Source organism: Sciurus vulgaris, assembly GCF_902686455.1.
Source record: "Sciurus vulgaris genome assembly, chromosome: 4".
NCBI lineage: Eukaryota > Metazoa > Chordata > Mammalia > Rodentia > Sciuridae > Sciurus > Sciurus vulgaris.
Window position 1 is genome coordinate 101,885,560 of NC_136464.1, and position 24,292 is coordinate 101,909,851.

General features: G+C 36.1%; 1 long non-coding RNA gene across 1 annotated transcript in view; it reads right to left on the minus strand.

Annotated features, from left to right (window-relative positions):
* Nucleotides 1-24,292, minus strand: part of LOC306660556 — a 1,243,860-nt gene that overhangs the window by 961,198 nt on the left and 258,370 nt on the right. The window lies entirely within an intron of this gene.

Consider the following 24,292-nt stretch of genomic DNA (forward strand, 5'->3'; position numbering starts at 1 on the left):
CAATGTTCAATAGAAGTGGTGAAAGAGGACATCCCTGTCTTGTTCCCATTTTTAAAGAGAATGCTTTCAGTTTTTCTCCATTAAGAATAATGTTGGCCATGGGCTTAGCATAAATAGCCTTTACAATATTCAGGTATGTTCCTACTATCCCTATTTTTTCTAGTGTTTTGAGCATGAAGGAGTGTTGTATTTAGTCAAATGCTTTTTCTGCGTCAATTGAAATAACCATATGATTCTTATAATTAAGTCTATTAACATGATGGATTACGTTTATTGATTTACGAATGTTGAACCATCCTTGCATTCCAGGAATGAAGCCCACTTGATCGTGGTGCACAATTTTGTTAATATGTTTTTGGATACGATTTGCCAATATTTTGTCAAGGATCTTTGCATCTATATTCATCAAAGATATTGGTCTAAAATTTTCTTTCCTTGATGCGTCTTTTCCTGGTTTGGGTATGAGGGTGATATTAGCTTCATAGAATGAGTTTGGTAGGGTGCCCTCCTTTTCTATTTCCTGGAATACTTTGAGAAGTATTGGAATGAGTTCTTCTTTGAAGGTCTTGTAGAACTCAGCTGAGAATCCATCTGGTCCTGGGCTTTTCTTGGATGGTAGATTTTTAATGACTTCTTCTATTTCATTGCTTGATATTGATCAGTTTAAATCGTGTATGTCCTCCTGGTTCAGTTTGGGAGGAGCATATGTCACTAGAAATTTGTCAATGTCTTCGGTAGTTTCTACTTTGTTGGAATACAGATTTTCAAAGTACCTTCTCATTATGTTCTGTATCTCAATGGTGTCTGTCGTGATAATTCCTTTTGCATCATGTATTTTAGTAATTTGAGTCTTCTCTCTCCTTCTCTTTGTTAGTGTGGCTAAGGGTTTGTCTATTTTGTTTACTTTCTCAAAGAACCAACTTTTTGTTTTGTCAATTTTGTGAATAGTTTCTTTTGTTTCAATTTCATTGATTTCAGCTCTGATTTTAATTATTTCCTGTCCTCTACTACTTTCGCTGTTATTCTGTTCTTTCTTTTACTAGGGCTTTGAGCTGTAATGTTAGGTCATTTAGTTGTTAACTTTTTATTCTTTTCTGGAATGTACTCTATGCAATGAATTTTCCTCTTAGTACCACTTTCGTAGTGTCCCAGAGATTTTGATATGTTGTATCGTCATTCTCATTGACCTCTAAGAATTTTTTAATCTCCTCCATTAACGTTTTTTGTTATCCATGTTTCACTCAATAGCATATTATTTAGTCTCCAGGTGTTGGAGTAATTTCTCTTTTTTATTTTGTCATTGATTTCTACTCTCAGTCCATTATGATCTGATAGAACACAAGGCAGTATCTCTATTTTTTTGCATTTCCTAAGGGCTGCTTTGTGGCATAACATATGGTCTATTTTCGAGAAAGTTCCATGTGCTGCTGAGAAGAAAGTGAATCTGCTCGTTGATGGATGGAATATTCTATATATGTCTATTAAGTCTAGGTTATTGATTGTGTTTCTGAGTTCAATGGTTTCTTTGGTTGGATTTTGTTTGGACGATCTATCTAGTGGTGACAGCGGTGCATTAATGTTACCCAGAATTATTGTGTTGTGGTCTATGTGATTCTTGAAATTGAGAAGGATTTGTTTGATGTACAGGTATTCACCATTGTTTGGGGCATAAATAGTTACTATCGTTATGTCTTCCTGATTTATGGTTCCCTTAAGCAGTATGAAATGTCCTTCTTTATCCTTTCTGACTAACTTTGGCTTGAAGTCCACTTTATCTGATATAAGGATGGAAACCCCTGCTTTTTTACTGAGTCCATGTGCATGGTAGGTTTTTTCCCATCCTTTCACCTTTAGTCTGTGGATGTCTTTTTCTATGAGATGAGTCTCTTGCAGGCAGCGTATTGTTGGGTCTTTCTTTTTAATCCATTCTGCCAGTCTATGTCTTTTGATCGATGAGTTTAGGCCATTAACATTCAGGGGTATTATTGAGATATGATTTGTATTCCCAGTCATTTGGCTTATTTTTGGTTTTTAACTTGGCTTGGTTTCTCCTTTGAGTGGTTTTCCTCTAAGGTAGTTCCTCCCTTTGCTGACCTACATTGTTGTTTTTCATTTCCTCCTCATGGAATATTTTGTTGCAAAATTCTGTAGTGCAGGCTTTCTATTTGTAAATTCTTTTAGCTTTTGTTTATCATGGAAGGATTTTATTTCATCTTCAAATCTGAAGGTTAGTTTTACTGGGTATAGGATTCTTGGTTGGCAACCATGTTCTTTCAGAGCTTGAAACATGTTTTTCCAGGCCCTTCTAGCTTTTAGAGTCTGGGTTGAGAAGTCTGCTGCTATCCATATTGGTCTCCCCCTATATGTAATCTCATGCTTTTCTCTTGCAGCCTTCAAAATCCTATCTTTATTTTGAATGTTAGGCATTTTCATTATAATGTGCCTTGGTGTGGATCTGCTGTGATTTTGTGCATTTGGTGTTCTGTAAGCCTCTTGTATTTTATTTTCCATTTCATTCTTCAGGTTTGGGAAATTTTCTGGTATTATTTCATTGAATATGTTGTTCATTCCTTTGGTTTGTATCTCTGTGCCTTCCTCAATCCCAATAATTCTTACATTTGGTCTTTTCATGATGTCGCATAGTTCTTGAAGATTCTGTTCATGATTTCTTACCATCTTCTCTGTTTGGGCGACTTTATTTTCAAGATTAAATATTTTGTCTTCATTGTCTGAGGTTCTGTCTTCCAAGTGGTCTAGTCTGTTGGTGATGCTTTCCATTGAGTTTTTTATTTCGTTTATTTTCTCCTTCATCCTTCATTTCAAGGATTTCTTTTTTTTTTTTTTTTTGTTTTTTTTTTTTTTTTTTTTTTTTTTTTTTGGAGAATCTCTATCTTTTTGTTGAGATGATCTTTTGTTTCCTGCAGGTGCTCTTTCAGCTTATTGATATTATCATTCATTGCCTGCATTTGCTCTCTTATCTCATCCTTTGCTTCATGAATCATCTTAATCATGTATAATCTGACTTCCTTTTCTGACATTTCTTCTACCATACTGTCATTGGATTCTATTAATATGGAATCTAGATTTGTTTGGATCATTTTCTTCCCTTGTTTTTTGATGTCATTCATGTATCTTCCCCTCTAGCAGTGCAGATCTGGGGTATGGCAGATTTCCCCCATAGGCTTATAGAGGCCCTATAGGTTTCCAAAATCCTTTCTTTAAGGAGAGATCAATATTAGCAGTGCCCAATTCTGACACTGTGCAGTCCTAGACCAAATAGCCCCTATGGGGACATTAACAAATTGTCATAGTAAACAAAATGAGTTCAAATATTATCCGGTAAAACAAACAGGTTTGCAATAGGGTCTGCAGTTTCTAATGGAGGGCAAAGAGCATGCAGAGGGATGTAGAATGTGGCTGTTAATGGGATACGAAAAGAATATACAGAAGTTCTAGAAAATAGAAAGGATGAGAGTGTAATCAAAAGAAATCGGATGTTAGCATGCAAAAAAGGGAGAAAGAGACTCTGAGGGAACAGGTAAACAAAAGGAAAAGAGAGAAAGAAAAGTAAAGAAATAAAAACTTAATTTTTTAAAAAGGAGAAAAAAGAAAATCAACTGTATAGCAGTCATATACTAATGAAACCTCCCAGTGTTCAGTAGCCTGATGCTTGAGAGGTACCTGACAATGAGCTTCAAGCCTACAGCAGGCGTTGCAGGATGGGATTTGCCCCACCCGAAGATCAGAGCTACGGCTTCCAGGATCATCCAAGATGGCTGCTCTGACTTCCAAATGTGTTGGCAAATGGGGAGCTGCAGCTCAGGGGTGGACATGGTCAGCCGGAAGTACTGGAAATGGGATGCAGTTGGTTCAGCAGGGGTCCTGGAGGTCGGGTGCAATCAGTCGGTCTGTGGTCCCGGTGATAGGACGCAGCCAGTTGGTCTGGGGGTCCTGGTGCAGGGAGCAGTCAGTTGATGTGAGGGCCCCAGAGGCAGGGAGTGATCGGTTGGGCTGAGGGATCCTGGAGACGGGGCTTAGTCAGTCTGGCCAAGGGTCCTACAGGGCCTGGCTGTTGTCTCAAAATGGCGGCAGCCACGTGTAATCAAACCTGCAGGTACTGTAACAGTAAACTTAGAGGCAACAGCAGGCAGCTGGTGCTCCACTGGTGGTCGGCGATCAGTTTGCTGACTGTTGTCGGATGATCGGGAGGTGAACCTCATGTGCGTTGTGTGATGGATAGGTGTAAGGCAGGCGATGGACAGGCGAGAGGCAGGCAAATGGTGGATGCAAGGCGCCTGACAGTGAGCAATCTGCTCTCAAAAAAGGCGTCGATTTGCTGGCAGACTGCAGGTCATCACAGCAGACAAATGGGGTAAACACCAGGGGATGGATAAGCAGCAAAAACTGCCTCACCATGAAGCAGATATCCTCTGCTTGAAACCGGAGTTACAGAGCGACAAGGAATGCAGCCTCCCTCCAGTCCACCATCTTGGATCTCCCCTCCAACCAATAGGCTGTGTTCTTGAAGGTTTCATCAGTGCTAGGCTGGAAGGTGGGAAGCGGGTTTGTGTTAGTCTCCCCCATCCCCTGGGCCATTGTTCAAATTACTGAGGTATATGCTGAGTATTGAATTACACAGTTTTACAATGCGCTGCTGACATGGAAGTAGAATACTAAGTGTCACATATTTAAAGAGCACTGTGAACACAGCTTTGACAAATGTGTGAGTCACGGCCAGGGTCCTGACCTTCTGAGGCCCACCACCCCAGTAGGCTCCTTTGCCCTTTGCTGTGATGGCTTCCTTCCCCTCCACCCTTAGGCGGCTCTGATCCACCTTTGGTTGCTAGAGTCCTGTATGTGTTCCAGAATTTTATATAGAGAGTCTTTCTTCCTCTCTTCCTCTCTTTCTTTCTGCTAGGGAGGGAACCCAGGGCCTCACACATGCCAGAAAAGCCCTCTGCTGCTGAGCCACATCACCAGCCCTTTTAATTTTTTTTATTTTGAGACAGGTTCTCGCTGAGTTGCTGGGGCTGGCCTTGGGCTTGTGATCCTCCCGACTCGGCCTCCAGAGTTGCTGGGATTACAGGTGAGCACCACTGCTCCCACAGACTCTTAGGATCATTTTGGGAAGAAAGGTCATGTTAACAATATGAAGACTTCCAAACCATGAACATGATATATCTTTCTATTTATTTAGGCCTCCATGAATTTATCTTAGCAATATTCCTTAGTTTTCAGTATTGAAGTCTTTTGTTAAATTTGTCCCTAAGTGTTCGTCATAGTCTATTTGGGCTGCTGTAACAAAGTACCATGAACTGTATAGCTCATAATCAATAGAAATTTATTTCTGTTTTGGGTCCTAAAAAGTTTTAGACCAAGATGCAATAGATTTTGAGTCTGCTTAGGGCCTGCTTTCTCAGAGTTAGCACCCTCTCTCTGTGTCTTCACATGAGGTGAGGGCAAGGCCTCCCTCTGGGGCCTCCTTTATACGGTCACTAATCCTATCTATGATGATCTTCTCTCATGACCCAATCATCATCCCCTAAAAGTTTCTGCCCCCTAATACTATCCATCTGAAGGCTAGGACTTTTTTTTTTTTTTGTGGTGCTGGGAATCGAACCCGGGGCCTTGTGCATGCAAGGCAAGCAGTCTACCAACTGAGCTATCTCCCCAGCCCCAAGGCTAGTATTTCAACACATTAATTTTTTTCCCTGCAGGGCTAGGGATGAGAGGCAGGGCTTCATGCATTCTTGGAAGCATTCTCCCACTGGGCTGTGTCCCTGGCCCTCTGCACAAATGTTTGGAGGGACACAAACATTCAAACCTGAGCAGCATCTTATCTCTTTTGACATATTCTGTTACAAATGAGACTTATAAAAAAAAAAAAAAAAAAAAAAAAAAAAAAAAAGAAACCCTCATCTTCCACTTGTCTTCTGCTAGCATATAAGAATTTAATTTAATTTTGCATTGAATTCAGTTGCTTTTTAAGAGTTTTTTGGTGGTTGCTGATAGACCTTTATTTTATGTACTTATTTATATGCAGTGCTGAGGATCAAACCCATGGCCTCACTCATGCTAGGCAAGCGCTCCACCACTGAGCCACCACCCAGCCCCTTCAACTGCTTTTTAACCTATGCTTTTGCTAAGTTTATTTATTAGTTATAGTAGTTCTTATAGATTTTCTTGGGTTTTCAAAATCATCAAGTGTGTCACCTGCAAATAGCAAGTTTTGCTTCCTCCTTTGGAGTCTTTATGGCTTTTCTTTATTTTTCTTGCCTTTTTACAAGGGCTAAGACATCCAGAACAATGCTGAATAGATATGCTAAGGAAAAAAAAAGTCAGAAGTGTTCCTCTCTCTAGGAAGAATCCTTGCCTTCATTATTTTTGTTATTATCTCTACATCCAATCTTGCAGGAAGATGATAAAGTTGGAACATCCAGGTATTACTATGTTCCACCAAAATAGTCATAATAGTCATTCAGCTAAAAAGAACTACCATAATCAACTATTTGTCAACTCTGGAATCTGGTTGAACACTTGCAATACCCAAGGAAGTGCTCAATGAAGAAAGATAATGATAAATTTCAGTGAATATCAATATTTTGCATAGATGCTACCATTCAACACCCCTAGCTCCATATCTACCAACTTTGGGGATGAATGACAACATTCTTTTTGAGACTTGCATAACTGCATAAATCCATTGTTATAAATATGTATTAATAGGTACATAGTGCATAAATATGTCTTTTGTGGTGATAACAAAATAAAGGTGCATTTAGATGAAGTTCAATAGAAGCAGAGTTAATATATGTTACTGAAACTAAGTTGGAATTAATTCATACTAGATTGCTGTAGATTGAGATTGTTAGCTAAAATCCCCATTGTAATCGTTTACATATAAAAATACAGAAAACAAAAAGTGAATTAAATGAAACAACAGAAAATATCAATAAAATAAAAGAAGGTGGTGGTGGGGTAACTGAAGAATGAGGACTATAGAAAAGAAATAGTAAAAAACAGAAGTAAGCTCTTCATTATCAGTCATCACTTTAAATGTAAATGACTTAAGCTTATCAAAGAAAAGACATATTGGCTGAATAAATATAGAAACACACACACACACAAAGATAACTGTACATTATCTATAAGAGACACACTTTAGACCTAAATGCACAAATAAGTTAAAAGAGAAAGATTGGAAAAGTGTATTCCATGTAAAGTATAGTGAAAAGAAAGCTAAGGAGACCATACTCATGCTACTGAGAACACACAATAACTACAGACATACGTGCATTAAGCAAGAAATTCCCAAAATATGTGAAATAAATACAACAAAGTTAAAAGGCAAAATAGTTTACACCTACTTTAAAATAGCAGTTGGCTAATGCAATACTCATTTTTAATAAATAATAAAATTTCCAGACAGAGATCAATGAGGAAATAGAGGACTTAATGAACACTATAGACCAACTAGACCCAGTAAACATATACAGAACTCTTTGTCCAACAATAGCAGAGCGCACATCTTTCTCAAGTTTACATGAACAAGGACATGAAACAAACCTCAAGCAATTTAATGATATGGAAAAATGCAAATTATCTTCTCATTAAAATGGAACAAAGAAATCAATAAAAGGAAATCTAGAAAATTTATATTAGTATTTTTATCTTAATGTTTAACACTGTGAATGCCTTAAATGCCCTGGACCATATATTTTTAAATGATTAGTTATATTTTGTGTTAATATTATTTTGATAAAAGCAAATTTTGTACACTTTGTGTTCTATGTATCATACCAAGTAGGACAACATAATACAGTAATTAAGAGATTGGGCTCTGGAATTAACCAGACACATGTTCAAATCCTTTGTGCCTTTGGAAAGATTACTTAACCTCCCTGATTCTCCCTTTCTTAATTTATTAATATAATATTGGTATCTTCCCTCAAGGTTGTCTTATGTGTTAAAAGAAATGATGCAGATAAAAAGAGGAGCCTACAACCTGACACCTAGCAAGCACTTAATAAATGGGTGTTTCCTTGTTCCTATCTCTCCTATAAGGCCTCAAGGATAAGCGGAGTCTACCACTGACTCTGTCTACCCATAGAAGTTTTATGCATGCAATTTAACTCTGCTCTAGATGTTAGAACTAATGCATTGGCTTCTCTTTGCTGAATATAATCCTTAGAGGAACATCATCTTGCCACAGGAATAGTAAGACATAGAGAGCTGAGATTCCATGTAGAATTAAAGGAAAATGCACAAATATGCCCACTCACTCCTTTGGTTGTTGAGCCTGAGCAAAATGGATTCTTCATGTATGTAGCACTAGAGCATCAAGCCATATTCTCTCTCTCTCCATCTAACTCATGATGCATGTTGCAGATAAAAGTCAGAATCTAAAGATTCAAGTCCATCCTCTATGGAAACTAGAGTCCCTTGTATTTTTTCTTAGCTCTTCAGAAAGACAGCAGTGTTCGCTTTAGTTCCCAGGAGAGGTTTGCTTTATTTTACCTATAACCAGCTGAACCTTCCTTATAGAACACACCTGGAAAGGCTAGGGGTATATTAAAAATTTGTTTCATATGAGAGGACTACAAACATACACAGAAGGCACATTACAAAAATCATGACTTGTAGAATTCAAAATAAACTACTGAAACTTGTCTCTAATCACTTGTGAGTTCATAGAAAAGGATATTCATTTTAGTGGCATTTATGTATCTGTATCTATGTCTACCCCACCATCATTTATTCTGCATGACACAAGACAGTTATTTTTTAAAGAATTTATGTCCTTTATATTACTATTGAAAGTGTGGTCAACTGGTAAAAAAAAAATTGCTATGAGAAAGTCAAGATTTTTGGGGAGGGAATACAAAATACCTTTCCATAAGAAAAAAATAAAATGAAAATTTGTGTTATGTCAGTATTTTTCTTGAAACTCTCCCACCTTGTCAATCTCCTGAAGTTCCCATCTATTTTTCGGATACTTAAGCTGCTTCTATTTTACGATGCTTTCATTTCAACATGCATGACTTCTAAGGTTTCCTAAGGTAGAGGAAGAGAAGGTGATCTGAGGGGTACCAGTTCTCAACTGCTTCAGGCAAGAGGACACGTGCATTACTTCTCTTTAAAAAGCATTAATCAGAACTAAGCACACAAGCCTCACCTAACAGCCCAAGGAACTAGGGAGTGTTCCTTAGCACATAGAATGCTTGGAAAGCAGTGTTTTTGCCAAACTCCTTTTCCTCATCTGACAAAATTAGGGATCAAGTTGAACTTGGTTGCATTGCCATTAGGTGTAATAGTCCTCTAAATTTGCACTTGTACAATCCAACTCCATATGGGTGGACCGAAGGAGGCTTACCAGGAGGCCAGCAATTTGGCCAGCATATGGCTGCACTTGATGTTCTTTCCAAAGGTGGAAAAGTTTGGGCCAAAATCAATGGTAAATTAAAAGAAGAGATAATAGATGAAGTCAAAGGATTAAATATATAGATAATGCTAAAGGGAATATTTAGCACTTATTGGTACCTTTGGAAATGCTTGAAGCAAGAGAATAGTGTTCTCTTTAAGCTTGAACTCAAGATGTTTAGAAGGGCAAAACAGTGCATTTGCCAAAGTTGCCTCCACTTCTGGGACCTTTACTAAGTAGAAAGGTAACCTGCAGAATTCAGTGGCATCTCTCCAGGGAACACGTTGGTCCTGCACTATGATGAAGACCAGTACTATTGCTGGACTAAGGAACTCTCTTAATGTACCCATCTTTTGGTTCTTATAGGACAGAATATATTTATTGTAACAGAGTAAAATGAATAGGAAGCTCTAAGAATGTCTCCCTCCCAAACAGCCATGACATATATCAAACAAACTCATCATTGTGTCTTTAATTTTGATGCCCAAATGCTTAGGCAGTTTCCAGAATATAATGGGAAATACAGTGGCAGCCAGATCATAGTGTAACCCATCGAAGTACTTAAAGTACTTTGTGGATGGAAAGCTGTTATAGAAGATTGAGAGAAACAATGATTTCAGATGCTGGCAAAGCATCAGACTCACAATTTTGGGCTCACATAATTATAATACTTGGTTGGATTAAACCAACAAAGCCTGGGCTCAATCAATTGTTAGCATGATAGAGACTGGGTTCCATTATTTTTTAACATGATAGATTGGTTCCTATGACCCAATTTATTAGAACATCATTTGTACCTGGAGATGACTCTACTGTGAGACAGTGGATGTTATAGGAAGCTGTGGGACACATTTCATATTAAATAATTTAGGAGTGATCACTATGTATTTGACCTATGTAAGGAACATCCAGCAATTGTGATACAATATATGTATCTATCATTCAGGCAAAGCACTCAAGGGCAACAGTGTCTGTGTTGGATTAGAAAACACTAGCCAAAAGACAAAAGAGCGGTCTTTGTGAAATCAGCGTGAATGTAGGCATAGTAAGACAAGCTGTTTTCTTTCAATGTAAAGTGACATACAAAAGAAAAGTCGATTATGTTCCAAGCTTGTGTGATTGTATCAAAACGAACGCCAATAGTATGTGTAACTATAATGCACTATAGAAACATAATAAAGAAAAACATAAAATAGCTAAAACAGACTAATCAAAACAATTGCTTTTCAAGGAACATGTGGAAATATGGCTGGAAAGATAATGATGCTTTATTAAATTGAGTCATACAAACCCAATCTATCATGTTGAAAAATGAGGGAACTCATTCTTTGTTGGTCTAATCCAAAATAATCCAACAAAGCCTTTTTAATCATGTTTCTTGAAATGGAGGTCAAATTAGTTCTGCAGAAGCTCCAGAAGTACAATTCTGAAAGTCATGTGGTCTCCTGAACTTGCGGAAGTTTTCTTGGGGGAAATGTAATTTACATCAACATTCCCCAAATACCTTCACCCCAAGACTAAACCAAGATGTGTCAAATTTTGTAGAGACACGGTTGTGGAATCAAGAAGTCCCTTGCTGCATAAAGCAAGATGAGAACCTGCGTCTGGCAAACATGCAAATGGAGGCAAAGTGATTGGCTTTGCTCCAGCTAAACTGGAATCCGGAAATAATAGAATCAGAGGCACCAGCAACAATTCCAGGTCATAATTCACTCTGCGTAGTGGTAAAAGTTCCAATTCTACTAACAGGGTTTTAAGAATGCTACAACTCTCACTCAATGTTTTCTAACAAGACTGAAGAATAATATACTCAATATTAATATGGGACCAGTTTTTCACGCCTGATCCTTTTGCATTTTTTGTCATGCAGTATTTCTGAGAGTCCTTTTAACGAGACTATTTTGTGTTTCCTATTGTCTTGTTTTTGCCAGTGTCGCCTCCTCTGCAGTGTTGTCAGTTTTTCTGGCATAGCTGTTTTCCTCATCTCCATCCTTGGGTTCACCTTCACTGGCTGCACATATAGGGTAAGTATCAACATCCCCAGGGTGAGTTATTTTTTTCTGTAACTCTGTTTATTTTGATTTTTAAAATTTTACTTATTTATTTGTTTGCTTATTTATTTCCTGTCGTGTTGCTCATTGAACCCAGAGCCTCACACAAGCCAGGTGCTCTCCTGCTGAGCTGCAACCTAAGCCCACCCCGTTTGCTTTGGTTTCAAGTTTTACTTCCAACATCATCAATTTTCATTTTCTTATTGTGTTTTAGTTTTGTTGCCCTACTCTCTATTTTCATTTACATATCTTTACATTCTTAGAATAGACTCTTTTTGACTATAAAGAACTGTTTTTTCATTGTTCATTACATAATTTTTCATATGCATAAGTAACAGTGGACACTACTTTTATCCAAAGCTTTTCTGAGCCATTAGCATGAGTTAGGTAATTTCATTAGACAGAACTGAATAGCTTTATACTTTCTATGTTTCTGGACAGATTATCTGGGAAACTGTTTTTCCTTTAAGTGCTTTTAAATGATTCACATGTTTCCTTTTATCAATAAAGCCTGGATTTGCTAGATTCCTTTGGCTGTTGTTAATATTCTCACTCTTAATTCCTTTAAGGTAACTTTTGCTTGATCCTTCTTTATTGCTGCATTCTGTACTTGCATGCTTTAGGTGTGTGATAAAAAGCATGTCTTTGAATTTTGTGTTCATTTCATATGTTTTGTCTGTTTTCATCTTAATTGAGTCTTTTAGGGATAACTCTCATTCAATATGTTTCAATCTGTTCAAATGTTTCTTTCCCTTTCTTTATGATTTCTAAATTTATTGTTCCTTCCTGGTCTATTTTATTTTCTACTCAAACTATGTTGTTTGTTCTTATTTTGTTCAAAGATGATAGATAATCTGCTACAAATCTTGTAATGATTCCCACTCGGTTTTCAAAGATATTTGTGAACTATTTTTCTTTGAATGTGTTAGTTTAATTATTTTCATCATTCTTGCTGGTATTAAATGTTGACAAAGTGTTAAATAAAACGAGCAAATATGTAGGGACAAATAATCTCAAAATAGCAGCTGTAGTCTGGTAGTCATATGAAAAAACCTGTCAGATTTAGATAAGATCGTGTAATTACTTTCCACCTGAATGCTCTCTGTGGTTAGGTGTCTCATTTTCCTGTCTTACTGAAAGAACAGGGAAAGGAAAGCAATAATAGCAGTTGATCACAAAGATTCATGATCTTTTCAAAGACACAGGCTCCCTAGGAAACAAGAAAAGAGAGCCTACAGAGGCAGTCTTTGCAAGTAATCATCTTTGTGAAGTCATTGTTGATGATGATGATGATGATGATGATGATGTCAGCAATTCAGAGTAAATAACAAAATATTTTGTCACTTATTCGTGTGAATTCAACACAATTTCAGTAGTCCCTGATCTACATCTCTTCATTTCATAGACTGTAAAACTGAACCAAACACACAACACACACACACACACACACACACACACACACACACACATAGGCAGGCACCCACCCATATGTACCCACATATACCCACACACAGCGAGGCCAAATTCAGAAATTTGATGAAGATTTTGCTGAAAGTGGACTGAGCATATTTTCCTTTCTCTTTACTCAATCCATAGGGTGATAAGAGTAAACCTGAGTAAAATCAATATAACTGAAGATGGTTAAGAATTACACAGGATTCTAAAAATATGTATTTAAAGATGGTAGAAAAACATTATTTTCTTTATTGCTAGTAAGGTTTAGATATTTTTATGAAACATAGGAAGTACATTTGCAGACACTACTTAGAAAATCTTTCAAGCTAAGACTATTTTATGTATATCAACACTGATAATCAAAACAAAAAACCACTGCCCTATCTATCATCGTACTGATCTCAATTTACTTCTGTCCTTCACCAAGATAATTGAGAATTTGCTCAGATGGACAAGTCCATCAGGACACTTTGCTTAGTTTGATTTATGATCCACTGAAGTAAAGATGCTCCCATATATAGTCTGAGTGAAAACAGTGACTATATAACATGAATTCTAAAGCAAATGGCATGAATCAGTGGAAAGTTCTTTGTGCCAATACTTTTGACATTTAAAAAAAAAATTGCACAGGTTCCAAGTTAACAAGTCATGGTGATCTATGGAAATGAACTCATCTGAACTGTGCTGCCTTTTGTCTGATATCCTCATGCTTTAATTCTTGTTTTAATTAAGCCGTAGATGAAGAACACACATCAACTCAAACCTTATTCCCAGATGTGAAGCTTGACACATGATCATTTTATTCCTTGAGATGTCAAATAAAATTGGTTACAAGAAAAAAGTTTGACTTTGATCACAGCTGTATGCCAGTTAGGAACATTTTTATCATAGAAAATCTGCATATGCAGCAAAAAAGGCTTCTTTCTCACTGACCCAAGGGCAGTGGAGCAGCCATAAGCCATTTTGATGATTTTGATGAAACACAGATGGTGTCTGCAGGCTGCCGTTTATCTTTCTCCCATAGTGTTGCAATTAATCAACTGTATTTTCCTGTCTCCTTCTTCGAGAAAGATCATCAACTCCACAGGCTGTTGTTTCCCTTCACTGATACATATTCAGAGCATATATGAGGGACATCTTGGGTGAATGCACCCATGATAGGGGAACATTCCAACCAGAGAATGCAATGGTTAGATCTACAAAACCTTTGCTTTGAGTTACGTTTATCTTAATCTCAAACACAAAAGTATTCACTCACCAAAATTTTGAGAAATACATGTAGTGATGGGGGTCACTTATGACCCCATTGGTGAGAGGTAGACATTATTAATATTAGGTGACTATCATTCATATTTTTACATATTTCCTTTCAGTCTTCACTTTATCCATATACATAATGTAATTTTCAAAAACTTTAGTATTTTCTATTTTTGATAAATTCACAAATAATCTCCCGTGCCCTTACACGTTTCTAAAGCATCAGGTTTAAATACTAATAGCATTCCAGGCTTTAATACAATGTACTTAGCCAATCCCAAATGAATTTTTTTTCATTGTTTAACATTTAAAATTGATATAATGTTCAACACTTTGTGCATAAATATTTATCCACATTTATGATTAAGTTCTCAGAATAGATTTCTGAAATTCAAATTAATGAGTCAAATGATTAAATGCTGTTAACACTATTAATAAAAATAATGTAAAGGATTGTATTTTGTCAAAGACCTACCTCGATAGCTTTTCTGATAAATTAAATTTGTTTGGCATTTTATTCCATATTAAGAGATTGACTTCTTCATATTTATTATTCACTTCTTTCCTTGTGAACATCTTATGTTTTAATATACTTATATTTGTGTAGTGGGGAATGCCAGAAGATACATTATTGTATCTTTACAAGGACTGAATGAAGTCTGTGGATGGTCAGGGACACTGGGTTGACGCACCCCTTTTCTATGACTGTCTTCACCTGCCTCATTTCTCCCACTACCATATTCCCCCTAAACATCCACAGACCTGTTGCCTATGAATGTCCAATGGCGCTGACAGGGTATTTGCCTTGGTTCAAGTAGTTCAGCTTAAACTGCTGAGTGGAAGACCTGTTCCCTCCAGCACAGCACTATTTGCAGAATTGTGACTCATAAATGGAATGAAACTATCGTTTGACACAGTCATCCCACGCCTTGGTATATACCCATAGGACTTAAATCAGCATACTACAGTGATGCAGCCACATCAATGTTTATGGCAGCTAGGTGCCCATCAACATGTGGATGAAGAAATTGTGTTACATATACACAGTGGAATATTATTCAGCCATAAAGAAGAATGATTTTATGACACTCACCAGTAAATGGATGAATCTGGAGACTATCATGCTAAGTGAAATAAGCCCATCCCCAAAACCAAATGTCAAATATTCTCTCTGATATGTGGATGCTAACCCACAACAAGGGGGTGAGAAATGGAGAACAGAAGTTCAGTGGATTAGAAAAGGAGGGATGAAGGGAAGGGAGCAGGGTGGGAACGTGAAAGACAGTGAAATGAATCAGACTAACTTTCTTGTGTAGATGTATGAATGCACCATAGTGAATCTCATCCACAGGACTGGGAGTCTAATTAGAGTAAGATATATTCCAAGTTTGCATAAACATATCAAAATAGTTTTTACTGTGATGTATATCTAAAAGAAACAACAACAAAAGGCTAGTAGAAGAAAGAGACGGGAAAGAAAAGAACACTGAAGGATACCAACATTTCAGGGTGAAGACAAAACATCATTGACTCTGACCACAAGGGGCGGTTGTCAAACAGATTTGGATTCAAATTTCAGCTGTACACTTCCTAGCTGTTTGACTCTGGGCAAGCTATTTTAACTACATATCTGGGTTTATCTGTCCATACATTGGGACTCCAAAGGCTTTTTTGTCAATTAAAGAATAACATTCAATTAATGCCTAGTACATGGCAAGTGCTTCATAAATGACAGGTGTTTTTTAGTAAAATCTTTTTTTATTTTTACAGATTGCATTTTGATTCATTGTACACAAATGGGGTACAACTTTTCATTTCTATTGTTGTACACAATGTAGATTCACACCATTCATGTAATCATACATGTACATAGAGTAATACTGTCTGTCTCATTCTATTATCTTTCTGTTCCCCATCCACTCCCACCCCATTTTCCTCTACATCATCCAAAGTTCCTTCATGCTTCTCTTCCCCCCACCACCCCACCTCATTATATATTGTCATACACTTATCAGAGAAAACAGTTGACCTTTGGCTTTTTGGGCTTGGCCTATTTCACTTAGCATGGTATTTTCCAACTTCACTTAGCAAATGCCATAATTTTATTCTTCTTTATGGCTGAGTAATATTCCATTGTGTATGTATACCACAGTTTCTTCATCCATTCGTCAATTGAAGGGCATCTCGGTTGGTTCCACACTCTAGCTATTGTAAATTGAGCTGCTATGCACATTTATGTGACTGCATCACTGTAGTATGCTAATTTTAAGTCCTTTGGGTATAAACCAAGGAGTGGGATAGCTGGGTCAAATGGTGGGTCCATTCCAAGTTTTCTGAGGAATCTCCATACTGCTTTCCAGAGTGGTTGCACCAATTTGCAACCCCACCAGCAATGTAAGAGTGTACCTTTCTCCCCACATCCATGCCAACACTTATTGCTTGTGTTCTTGATAGTAGCCATTCTAATTGGAATTAGATGAAATCTTAGGGTGGTTTTAATTTGCATTTCTCTAATTACTAAGGATGATGTGCACTTTTTCACATATTTGTTGATCACCTGTATATCTTCTGTGAAGCATCTGCCCATTTCCTTAGCCCATTTATTGATTGGGTTCTTTGACAGTTTTTGATTTACACATGCGTTAAGAAGATTTATAGCTGTTATTATCATGTTAACCCCAAACATTTCTAGTATTAGGTTAAAAAAGAGTGGGCTTTTAGGGTTATATTAAATTTCTGTACTGATGATCCTCAGTGAAGCCTTCCTCCCAGTATTTATGCCATGAGCATGTCCACCCACATTGACTGGGTCCCGGCCTGTGATATTTTATATTCAAGGACTACATCATAGAAGTGAAAGGAGGCTTTATAACCACTCATAAGCCCTGGGAACACTTGATCTTGATATGCTTTTGTTTGCGAATTAGCTGCCACCCTGAGAGAAGCCCAATAATGTATGTGGCTTGATCATGTTGAGGAAAACCATGGTAACTGGTCATAGCCCCAGCTAAGCTCCCAGACAGGCTGAGCACTGCTTGCTAGTCACGTTGAGTGGGGACATTTAGAAACTTTACTCCTTAAGAAACAGTCTTTATCACACAAGGTGGAAGAACTATGTCCCAGTCATCACAGAATCATGAACAATAACAAATCATTGTTATACTATGCTGTTAACTTTGGGATGACTTCTCGATACTAAGTAAAAAATAATCTAGACAAAAATTCACATTTGGCTGGTGTCAATGTTCATATACCTGATGGTTTAAAATGTCGACCATCTTATTAATCTGTTTGGTCATGTTCCAGTTATTATTATTGTATAATAATCTACTAAGGTGGAATAAAGCAACAACCTGTTTCATGTACAGCTGTTTGATTTTATCTGCAGTTTCTCTCCCCACTGTTTTGGGTACCGTGGTCAACTGGCCTCATCATGACTTGAGGATTCCCCTTTAACATGTTGTCAAAAGGTCAGTAATAGCCTAACTATTAATAATTACCTGTACTTCCCATCATGTAGACATTGTATCATGTCACCTCACTCAAGAAGGGTGAGTACAGTTCAATAAGATGTTTTGAGATAGAAACCACATTCACATAACTTTTGTTACAGTATATTGTTTATAATCATTCTATATATTATTATTGCCATTAATCTTTTACTGTGCATAATTTATATATTGAACTTTATTATAGGTATGTATGAAGAAAAAACAGTAAATATATGGAGTTCAGGACTACCATCAGGTTCAGATACCCACAGGGGACCTCCTTCTCTGAGGGAGAAAGGAAGATTGCTTAATCGCTCAATTCTCTGAGCCCAGAAATGAAACAGTGCGTAACCATGTTAGGCAGTTTCTGCTGCACAGTATCTGGCTACCACATTAGGATCAGTTCAAATCTGGGCCCAACTGATACTTGGTTGGAATGCCTACACTTGGGTTCTCTGTGCTATTTGGCTTCTCATACAATAGGGATTGGATTCTTCCAGTGCACCCAGAAGAAGTAACTCAAAACTCAGGTGGAGCAGCACTGCCTTGGGAACCTGGCCTTAATGTCACAAAACATCATTTGTTCACAAGCCATGAGTCAAAGCAGCCATAGTCACAGTTGATGAAGACGGGTCTCTTGTTGGGAAGGCTGTTATCAAATTGGGGAATATGTTTTCAAATCCAAGTCTACTTGGATATTCTCTGAAGTGTGATATTTGTTCATCTTCACACACACACACACACACACACACACACACACACAATCATTTTATTTGGCCTGTTTTCCTTTATCTTGTTGACATATAGGAATTGTTATGTAAATATAAATACATCTATATACACACAAGCAATACAAATATATTTGTAAACATATATACCTGTTACATATATTGTGTGTGATATATAATATAAATATTTATAATATTAGGATATGTATGAGTATATAAATATTGTTCTCATATATGTCTTCTAAAAATTTTATTTCTTTTTCTATTACATGTGGGTATCCATTGTAATTGATTTTTGTGTATGCATTAGGAAGAGATAAAGATTCTTTTCTTTCTTTCATAAAGGAAAAATTCCCCTGTATGACTATTGATTGATCTAGCATCATTCATTAAATAAGCACCTTTTTCATAACTTGAATAGTCATGTTTATAAATCTGTTTCTAAAAACTCTATTCTGCTTCATTAGTCCATTTTTATATTTTTCTCTAACATTGCAATGTCTTAATCACTGTACTTTTGCAGGTTTATAATAAATTTTGATATGTGGTTGTATAAGTCCTACAACTTTGATTTCTTTTTTGTTTTTTCAAAATTGTCATTACTGTCTTTATATTTTTAACATCTATTTAAATTTTGAAATCAGTTTGTCATTTTACACACACACACACACACACACACACACACACACACCTGTTGAAATTTTCATTGGAATTGCAGAAAATCTATACAAAAATTTAGAAAATATTACATGTTTAAAAATGAGTTTTTCAATCTATGTTTATGATATATTGTGTCATTTCTTTAGTTTCTTCTAACTTAATAATTTCTATTGCTTTCATCAGAAATTTTGCATTTTTATTAAATTTATCTTGAGATGTTTAATGTTTTTGTTAGTATCAATGATATTTTAAATTCTAATATATTTAAAATGTTATTTATATTGGTTGTTGTATTTAATCAGCAAATTTGCTAAATATAAGTATTTTTGATAGTTTGTAGATTTTTTGGCTACCTCACATAGCCAATCATGTCTGTAGATAATAGCAGTTTATTTCTTCTTTTCTAATCTATTTAGAGTTTGGCTTTTAACTGACAAAAGATGACCTGAAACATAATGGTGACAGACCTCTGGGTATAATTCCTGATGCCAGGGGAAACCTTTACCACTTCACTTTCAGTGTGATACCCATGGCCATTTCTAATGGTAACTTTTCATATTATAGAAGTGCTCTTTTCCTGAAAAACTGAAAGTTTTTATTATAAATGAATGTTAATGTTTTTGTATCGACTAACATATGACTTTATTCTCCTTTGTTTTACTAATATGCTAGATAACACAGATTGACATAAAATGTGAAACCAACTTTATATTCTTTAGGTAAATCTAATTTGGTGGTGGTCTATTATTCCTTTTATACTTGATATGTCTTTTGGCTCTTGATTTGCTTAATATGTTGGTTACCATGAACATAAGTATGTCATAAAATTTCCTTTCTTACAATGTTTTTAGCTGATTTTTAAAATTTGACTCTCTCTTTCTGTACCAGGGAATTGCTGAGACTGGGTTTGAACTCCTGATCCTCCTGCCTCAGCCTCCCAAGTTGTGGAATTATAGGCATGGGCCACTATGCCTGGCTTTAACTGATTTTTAAATTATGATTATTCTCATATAACATTATTTGCCAAGAATTTCTTTTTCTATTTCTGCAAGACTTTGTGTGTTTTTTTAATCTATAGAAGAATTCACTAGTGAAGTCAGGAGTTCCCTTTTGAGAAGGTCTTTGAAATTATAGATTTGGTTTTTTTAAACGAAATATTCAGATTTTGTACTTCTTATGTCATTGACATTAAGATTTGCTTTTCAAAAATTTATCCATTTCATTTAAACATTCATGAGTGAATTTTTAATATTAAATTAAAACTGAAATTTAATATGAATGTAAGTGTTGAAATAGTTAAGTTTAAATAAATTGCCTTATTATTTTTAAATTTAATTCCATATGGTCTGTTTTTCCCTTCCTTTTAACTTTGTTTCAGAGCAATGAAAAGTTATTTTCGTTGTTATGCCTGAAGTATCCCCTTCAGCATTTCTTTTAGTGTCCTGCTGATACTAATTTTCTCATTTTTTATCCACAAAATATCTTAATTTCACTTTCCCTTTGAAGTATATTTTCTTCTCATGTGGAATTCTGGTCAGCATTTCTTTTCTTTTAGCACATTAAAGAGGCCATTCCATTGTCTTTGGGAATCTCATTATTTCTGTTGAGATGTCTGCATTCAGGTTTGTTCCTTTGAAGGCAATGTTATCTTTTTCTCTGAATTTTTAGCTCTTTTGCTACAATGTATTCTCGATATAGTTTATTCTCTATCTTTATTAACATTTGTTTCATTTCTTAAGTCTGCAACTTGCTATTGTTTCCCAACTTTACAAATCCTCAGCTTTTATATCTTCAGATATTGTTTCTGCTTATTCTGTCTCTCCCATCCTTTAAAATTCAAATTGTATTCACATTAGAACATATCAATGTGTTCCAAATATTACCAAATCTTCTGCTGTATCTTCCTACTTCTTTTGTTCCCATGAGTAGCACATGTTGTTAATACAGTGTCCTTATCCCTCAAAACATGTAGTTGTTGACATTTGAAAGTCAGTATCAGCAAGTTCTCTATAGTGTATTCATATATGAACGTGAATCTCCACACCATGTACACTCACAAGACTGGGATCCTAATTAGAATAAGATAGACTCCATGTATGTATAATATGTCAAAATATACTCTACAAGTCATGTATATGTAAAAAGAACAATAAAAAATATGATAATGTTTATCACTATATAAAAAAAGATAATTTCTCTATGATAAACCTTTTTCCTGGAATGGAGAAAGTCATACTGTTATACATGTTGAAGTCCACAAATACTTGGAAATAAATCTCTACTGGAACACTACTTAATAAATGACTTAGGAATATTGGTATATAAATACCATCATTCTCATTTCTCAGATGGATTGATTCTAATGCAAATATATTGTGCCTTTACTAAGTGGGATTAATCTTCAGCTATCTATTTCTGTAACTGGCTTAATTGTAAACCCATTATTGGTTGACTTCCCTTCCATGAATCTCACACTAGCCATTGGTGAACAGGTAGTCATAATCCCTGGCATTCTATAGTCTCATAAGGGCCAAGATTACCCCGGTAGTAAATTGTAATTGGATGTATGTGAAAGGAGACAGATGCTAGCGTTTCTGAAATGTGCAATTATAATTATGTGGAGTCAGTTGGTGGTTATTAAGCAAATTTAATGCACTTAAGGAAGAGATTTACAGGACTGAGCTAGTTTAGCACCAAATCAGGGAACAGTGTGAAAATGATAAGTCCCTATGGAATTGTTTCAAAGACCTTCATTCCATTCAGCTGAAGGGAAAGATTTTTAAGGCAAGTCAGCGTTCTAATAAGAAAGCAACAGAGTTATAAAGAAGGTTTAATTTGCATCCCTGAAAAACTTCTTTCACTAATATTGAGGAAAAGATTAAGAAAAACTGTTACCTGAACACATGAGATAGAAATATATATAGTTGATGGAAGAAAGCCTGAAATACCAAAACTCCAGGCTCAGATGAGGCCAACTCCCCCTGTGTGAGAGGACAGTCATCTCCTCTTGCCTGAAAACTGGATAAACTCCTCACCAGAGGCAAAAATCTTGTTAAATGGTTCTTGTCTTATGTTCTCATTCATCTCCTCCCACAACTGTGTTCCAAAAGTTAGGGTCAAATCTCATCAGAGCCCGATTTGATTGGGACAGTGTTGACTTGGTTACATGACCAAAGGGGTTATGCACCAAAAGAGCTGGAGGGCTAGTGTGTACTCCCAGATAAAAGAAAAAAGCGTCAAGACATAAAATGCAAGGAGCAAATTAACTTATTTTTATTTCTACAGTTTTACAGAGTTCCCAACTTAAATCTCAACCCCATTAAAATCAAGGCAAAGAGAGAATCATGATTAATTACATAACCATAATTGTTTACTCTAAAATTATTTCCCAAGGAATGAAGCTCCATGAGACAAAGAAACTTCATCTGGAACCTTCAGTGTGATATGACCATCACCTAGAATGGGGCCTGGCAAGTAGGAAACAATACGTCAATATTTGACAAATTAACATCAATGATCAGCATGCTAAGAGGCTCTGATCAATGACACCTTAGATGAAGCTGTATTTTAAAGTTAAATTTTAAAATGCAGACATATTTTATATTTGGCTACTTCTCATAAGAGCCTCTATGCAAGTCACAGGGCATTGCAATGAACTATAGCTGTGGAAAGACCAAATGGATGCAGTCTGGGATGCAGTTCCTTGGTACAGCAAAGGCTCAGCTCCAACTTTTCAAAGACCTCAAATAATAAATATTGCTTTCAAAAGTATTGTCAGACACCAGGATCTCATTTACTTAAAAACATTTAGGCATCACACCTTCTTGTATAATTGCAGCATCTCTAAAAGAACTTTAGGATTTTAATTATTCAAAGGTTATATATAAAAGCTAGATTGGGGGGAACTTCTATTTATAGTATTCTGTGCTTTGAAATTCCAGGAAGAGAAAGAAGCCAAAAAGTAATTAAAATAACAAAAGTATAAGGGATTATTATTTTTATGCTATCTTTAAAAACAGAGTAGAACAAAACAAGGTGGGAAATAATGCAAAAAATAATTAAAACCTTGCGAGAAGGTTTAGGTTCATTGACTTTCAGTGAAAAATTCTAGAGAGTGACTAATTAAACCAAAGTTTTCATTGCAGATAATGCTATCTAAAATAGCTAAAAATAGTAGGGAGGGGATTAAATAACAGAAATACCGTTTTTCCAGAAATTATATTTGATTGGATTTAGGCCATAAAAGCCTTAACATGCTGCAACTGTCACTAAGAAGTACTCAAAATTGTCCATGTGTAATTTAATAGCTCATCCCATAAAAGAAAATGTTTTGTTAGAAATAAGGGCTCTGTAAACTAGTGACTTTTGCAGAGTAGGTTCCTTGTCAATACTTCATCTTTTATGTGGTCTAAGTTAACTTCATGTCTATACATCCAAAGCCCGAATCTCACCAACATACACAATCAATTTCAGAGAAGTATACATGATTTGATGTATACAGATATACATATTAATAAATTAGCACATTTTCTAAGATTGTACTAGAAGCAACAGTTGTGAGAAAGACCCAACAAGACAGAGTTATCCTTCAGTACTCATGGGTGGTGGTTCCAGGACCACCTAGGGATACCAAAACTTGCAACTGCTCAAGTCCCTTATAAAAAATGGCAGAGTATTTGCATATAGCCTAACCATATCATGTATGGGTCTAGATTTCTTATAATAGCTAATACTGTTTAAATGACGTGAAAATAGCAGTTATGCAATATTGTTTAAGGACTAATGACAAGAAAAGTGAGGGTACATGTTCAGTGCACACACCATTTTTTTTTCAAATGTTTTCAATCTGAGAATTCCAATAGGTATAGACTCTACAGACACAGCGCTTGACTTTACAAAGTTCAGACTTTATGGGACTTCATCAATTCTTGGTTATCATAAAGCTGTTGTCTTACAAAATGTTTATAGGTAAGTAATACCAAATTAAGAAATTTACCATGCCTTCCTCCTTTTGATGATACTGAATGGTAGTATCAGCGACACAAGCAGTTTAGGCACCAAAATATTTTAATTAAATTGGTGTTGCTGAAATAAGACAATATTTTTATTGGTATTGCAAAATGATAATGCTACAACTATTAATAAATAAGATTTAAAGGCCAGGGGCCACTGCCAAAGGGGAAGTGAGCTGAGGCTGGAGCGATGGCCCGGGTCTGGAGTCCGCGGCCG